The sequence below is a fragment of the Elephas maximus genome, chromosome 22 (assembly GCF_024166365.1).
Source record: "Elephas maximus indicus isolate mEleMax1 chromosome 22, mEleMax1 primary haplotype, whole genome shotgun sequence".
Taxonomy (NCBI): Eukaryota; Metazoa; Chordata; class Mammalia; order Proboscidea; family Elephantidae; genus Elephas; species Elephas maximus.
In genome coordinates, this window is record NC_064840.1 from 24,207,300 (window position 1) to 24,213,630 (window position 6,331).

Genomic DNA, 6,331 nt, shown 5'->3' on the forward strand with positions numbered 1-6,331 from the left:
CTATGTACCTCTGAGCACCAAAATCACCAGGCAAGTGGTTTCTTCTTCCTAAGCGGTGTTGTCCAGATCACGTCCTCCTCAAAAACCTTCAATAGCTCCCAAGCGCCTACAATTTAAATCCAATCTCCTTAACCTGGAAATCTAGGCCCCCACCATCTGGCACCAACTTTCTTCGCTTACAGTTCTGCTCCACATGTATGGTATTCTAGGTAAATGGGTCTCCCTGCCCTTCCCATTACCATGTCCTTTCCTGCTGTTCCATGTGCCTGGAAAACCATCTCTCTACTAACCTCCCCCCACCCCCGCCCCACTGCATGGCCAAGTCCTGCCCCTCTGCTTGGATGTCACCTGCCACCTTTTCTGATTTCAAAGGTTACACACACACATTGGCATTAATTTTGCTTCCTCTGAGCACTCGTGTGCCACTATTTTTACCTCCACACATATCTTCTCCCTATATTAAGGTATTTGGGCCTTGAGGGCCACACACTAACAACCCATAGCACCCAGCACATTGTCTGGCACACAGCTGTGCTCACGAAAGGAACTCCAAACTAAGAGAAGTGAATTCAATCTCGCTCCCAATCATCTCGCTGTTCTTCTCTCCCCACCCCCACCCCCCACCAGTGGCACTTCCCTGCTACCTGGAAACACTGCGGGCAGTTTGAACGAGGTGTTTAGAACATTAAAGGATGAAAATGGGTTACAGCCGCATTTATTTCATATAAATTAAACTCTGTGAGCTTTATGGGCTTAGTCACCGTGACTACCCAGCTGTTGGTTGGCATACTCTGCTCCGCCCAAAGGGTCGATGTCAGCCAGGGGTGATATGAAGGGGATGAGAATTCACCATCTGAGGTTGCAGTACCCTCCCCAACCATTCATACTGTCACCTCATTGGGACCCTCTTGCCTCTTCTTCAACTCCAACTGAGACAGCCAAGGAGGTGGGCACTCCATAGGGCGGTTCTCCTCCTACAAGTTTCCAGGAAGGGGAGCAAGGGAAAGCCTGGCCAACAACCCCTATGCTGGGCTTCATGTAGAATTGCCCTGATCTAAGGCACCGTTTGATTTCCTAATGAGTGCTGCCCCCTGGTGCACCCCCACTCCCCGCAGCCCCAGCCCTACTCTCTGGGGTAGCACTGTCCAACAGAAATATAATGCAAGCCACAAATATGAGAGCTACAATGTGATTTTAAATTTTCTAGTAGCCACATTAAAAACTGGTAAAAGAGAAGAGGAGAAATTAATTTTGATTACACATTTTATTTTATTTAACCCAATATATCCAAAATATTAGCATTTCAATGCATAATCAATATGAAAATTATTAATGAGATATTCCACATTCTTTTTTCCATACTAAGTCTTCGAAATCCAGCATGTATTTTATGCTTAACGGCACATCTCAGCTTGAAAAAGCAACATTTCAAGTGCTCAACAGCCACACATGGCTAGTGGCTCCTGTACTGGAACACACGGCTCTGGCACCTTGAGCCCCACTGCCTGCTGTCCTAACCAGCCATGCCCCATGTCCCAAGCCAAATGTTATCTCTAGACCAGTTCTCTCACCTGAAGTGCCTGCTTGTCATCTCCACTTGGCTGTCTAACAAATCTGTAGACAAGTTGCCCAAAACTGCATTCTTGTTTTCCTCTCTAAAGCTTATCTCCCACAACCCAATCAAATTCCAGTCCATGGAACCACCACCTGCCCAGTTACTGGAACTAAAATCCAAGAGTCATCCTTTTCCTTCACTGCTACCCCACACACAAAAAGTCATCAAGCCCCATTGATTCAGCCCATAAATATATCTGTTCACTTGCCTCCATCTCCACTGCTTCTACTGTAGCCCAGGCCAACATCATCTGGTCTGGGCTATCAGAATAGCCTCCTCACTGCACGCATGCGCACACATGCACGCATGCACACACACATGCACACGGAGCAGCCAGAGAGATCTACCTCTCCCCTGCCCAAATCCCTCCACCAGCTCCTTAGTGCCTTCTGATAAAATCCAATCTCCTCACATAGCTCTACAGTACCCTTCATTCACTTGCTCTCTGCACCTCACCACCAGCCATATGCCTCAAATTGCTAAGTGCATTCCCACTTCCTGCTCCCTCTGCCCAGAGTCCTCTTCCTCCAGACCTTTGCATGACTGACTCCTCATCATTTACCTATCTGCAATAGTCCCTTCATCCTTAGTTATTTTCTGTTCCATGATCTTGTTTTTCTTGTCTTCATAGCATTTCTCACTCCCTAAAATTATTTGTTTGATTGGTTGGTTGTGTGTGTGTTTTCTATCTCCTTCCACTTGTATTATTCATCTCTGTTTTTGCACCAACTAGAATAGAACCTGACACAGAGTAAGAGCTACATATTCCACCCCAGGTTTTAGAGTAAATGTCACCTCCCCAGAGAAACTTTCCAAACTGTGCAACTTTATCCTCTGTCTCAGCATCCTCTTTGCTCTCCTCATAGCACTTAACACAGTTTTTACTTCAGCCAATTTGTTTACTTTTTTTTGTTTTCTCCGATTGCTGTTACCACAACTCAACACTCCATAAAAAGGGACAATGTCTGTCTCCCATTGCCTAGCACAAAGCCTGGAAGATGGATGTTCAATAAATACTTGTTGAATGAATAATCAACTCTTCCCGGTACCTCCCAGCCCTGCCCACGGGAGCTGTCCTCTGTGGGTATCATACCAGAGCCCTAAAAGAAGTCTGCCTTGCCCTAGTCTTCTGGAGCTTCCAGGAACTGCAGCCCCTGCCTCACTAGGCCACTGAGGAGGCCTGGGCATGAGGTTAGCCAGGTACTTAGCCTCAGAGAAAAGGGGCAGGGCTGGGGCAGAAAGAGGGGAGGACCACTGTCCCTGGGGTATGTCTGAGGCTCACCCATTCCCCTCTGCCCCTCCCATGGTAGTCAGCAGAGCACTCCTTCCAGCAAGAGTCCCAAAGCCCACCCTGGTTGGGCTGAGGGAGGATTTCTGACCCCCAAGACCCAGCTATTACCCTCCCTGCTCCCTATCCCCACCCCCGCTGACCTGGGTACATGGCCAGGCACTTCAACCCTCACACCTACAAGGTCAAAAAGCAACAGGGTGTGTTCCCAGCCCCTGTGCTGTGGTTGGTCAGAGTCCCACACTGCCCTTGTGGGATTTCACTCTTCAGGAATTTTCTTTCTTTCCCCTCAAGCCTCAGGCCTTAGAGACCATGGAGTCCAAACTCCTTGCTGTACAAAAGCCCACAAAGGAGCAGGGCTTGCCCAGGGTCACATGGCCAATCCAGGGCAGAGTCAGAACCCCAGGCTCCTGTGGAGGAGGTAACAGGCCATAGTCTCCCCTAGAGCCCAGAGGCTCAGGCCACTGCTGATTTTCTTCCATTATCCTCTCTGCCTCAGGAAAACCACAAGAAAGTCTGGCTATTAATGATTTCCTTATACCTGGGCTTTCTCTTCTATGATCTCATTTCTGACTCAAGATATGAAACAGGGTATGGAGGTGGAGGCAGGTTATGAAGATTGTTTTCCCCATTTGAGGCCTAGAATAGTTAAGTGGCTCACCCAACGGCACACAGAAGCAATGCCAAGACCAGAACCCCAGTATCCTGTCTCCAGCTCAGGTCCTAGAAGGGCCAGGATCATGGCCACCACTGACTTATGAAGAGTGGAATGGACTAGACCAAGTGCACAGCCTTCCCCCGAAATCCTCACACAGTGACCCTTCCCTGGGTCTCAGATTCCTGTCTGCACAGTGAAGTATTGAACTTGGAAGCATCTCCCAGCTCAACCATCAGAGTGTGGGTCTTGCTCTGCATACTCCAGGGACCACTCTGTTGGCCCCAAGAGTGCCAGCTCAGGATCTTTTCACATCATTGTCCACTCTTCATCAAATTCCTGGAAGATTCTGAGGGCAAAACCAAGAGGTAGTTTCCACATATTTTATTTCCTCCCCATACTAACCCCATGAACCCTCCCCGCTATCACCGTGTGCAAGGCTAGCATACAAGGACACAGGTGACAAGGGCACAGTGATGACCTGCTGACCACCTGGCAAGAAACTGAATTAAGGACTGGTGCAGAAATGGTGTGACCAACCGAGTGACTAACAGGCTAACTGAATTGACTGACAGGCTGCCTAGATTGACTGGCATGTTGATTGATTGACAGGATGGCTGCCTGACAGACTGGCTAGAATGACTGACTGACTGGATTGACTGAAGAAATAAATGACTTAATAGATTGACAGACTAACTGACTGGAATGACTGACAAACTGATTGGATTGATTTACTCACTCACTAGACTGACAGGCTGCCTAGACTGACTGACATGTTGACTGGCTAGATTGACTAACACGATGGCTGACTAGATCAACACGTTGACTGCCCGGATTGACTGAGTAGGGCTCACTGGGCTGACTGACGGAACTGATTGACAAATTAGTTGTAACAGATGTTGCTGGGCAGCTGCCAGACTCTCATCTTTGGTGTCCGCTTCTCGCTCATTTCCCACCAACGCAGCTCGCGGCCTCTAACACCACGAAACAGTGACAGGGCTCGGAGCTGGACGACCCCGTCTCCCGCCAGAACCTGAGCTGAAGGCCTTGAGCGGCTCCGTGGCGCCACCTCGTGGTCGAGCCTGGAAGGAAGGGGGCGGGACTGAGGCAGGCGGGGCTAGAAGAGGAGACTAGGGGTTGAGGGGCGGGATAGGGTGGGCGGGGCCACGTGGGCGGGGCTACGTGTTGAGAGGCGGGCCTGAAGGTGGGAGTTCGGAAGGCGCGGGAAGGGGCTTGGCGGAGCGTCCCATTATCTGCTTTACGGGGAGGTTGCTCCGCTTGCCCTCTTCCTCTGCTCTGTCCGGCCTCCTTTTCCTCCTCCACAATCGGAAGCCTGATGGGGCCAGAGAAATTCCCAGCTTCGCCTTAGACCCAGTACCAGCCTGGCCTGTGGAAGGGGGTGGCGGGACCCTTCGGGGACCAGGCATGCGACTGCGCACGACGGGGGCGGAACCCTTTCCCTCCGCAGCGCTCAGAAATCCTTGAGGACTCTGCAGAGGCTTTGAGAGCCTGAGTGAGCAGGTGGGCACAAGAACGGGGGGAATTCACATTGTTTCTGTTACTGGGCCCATAATTACCCATCCCCCCCCCCCCCCTTTTTTTTTTCCTGCCATCCCGCTGGTCCTCAGCAGCTCACCTTTAAACGCTCACCTGCCTTCCCGGACTGCCTCCGGCGAACCCCTAGGTGGCAGCAAAGGCCTGAGAAAGTGGTCCCTCCCTTCCACTATATTCCAGAAAGGCAGGGGACAATGGAACCACTTCTTGGAGGAGAGAACTGAGGTCTAGAGTGGCAGGAATGTGCTCGAGACACGCCGCGATGTGGACCCTAACTTCCTGCCGCAGTAGAAGAGAAGACAAGATAGAGGTGGTGATTGTTGTTAGTGTCCCACTCATGGTGACCCCGCGTGTGCAGAGTAGAACTGCACCATAGGGTTTTCAAGGCTGTGACCATATTCATAAGCAGATCGCCAGGCCTTACTTCCAAGACACCTCTGGGTGGGTTTGAACCGCCAACCAAGGTAGAGGGAGGGACAGCAGAAAGCAATAAATAGTTCAGAACACGGGAGCACCCAGACAAGCCATGCCCAGCCACTCTGAAGCTGTTTTCTTACCTGTAAAATAGGGGCAAGAATGGTTTGAGGATTAACTGAGATGCCACATGGAAACGTCAGCACTGTGGTAAGTGCTCAAGCCACGTAAAGTAATCTGAGTGTGGTGGTCTTTTTTATGTATCAATTTGGCTCAGCTACGGTCCCCAGTTAATCAAACGCTAATCTAGGTGTTGCTATGTAGGTATTTTGTAGATGCAATTAAAGTCCATAGTCAGTAGAAGATTCAAGTCCACAATCAGTTGAAAGGCCTGAAGAGCAGAGCTGAAGTTTCCCTGAAGAAGACATTCTGCCTGGGGCCAGCAGCTGCAGCTGGTGCAGGACAATTCCAGCCTGCCCGCTGGCCACCCACCCTACAGACTGCAGACTTGCCTAGCTGGCCCCCACAATCGCATAAGTCAGTTCCTTGCAATAAATCTCTAAATGTGAATCTCCTACTGGTTGTCTTTCTCTGGTTCAAACTGTCACACTGAGGAAATGGGGTGTGTGTGTGTGCGCGCGCACGCGCACGCACATGTGCTTGGGGCACTCCTTTTTAACGTCAGTGTGGTTTGTGCCTTTAGGGATCCTGTAGTTGGAGGCTTTAGCAAAATCTTGGTTTTTCGTTAGTAGAGCTGGGGGTAGCGATGCGAAATAGGTGAGGGCGGAGGGCCCAGGTGCAGGCC

The 6,331-nt window shown here is 50.5% G+C and overlaps 1 long non-coding RNA gene across 1 annotated transcript; it reads left to right on the forward strand.

The window, feature by feature from the left end:
• Nucleotides 1–5,340: 5,340 nt before the first annotated feature.
• Nucleotides 5,341–6,043, forward strand: LOC126066118 (uncharacterized). Its single transcript, XR_007515001.1, has 3 exons — nt 5,341–5,422; nt 5,681–5,736; nt 5,851–6,043. It is a non-coding gene; the product is annotated as an uncharacterized LOC126066118 (long non-coding RNA).
• Nucleotides 6,044–6,331: the final 288 nt, after the last annotated feature.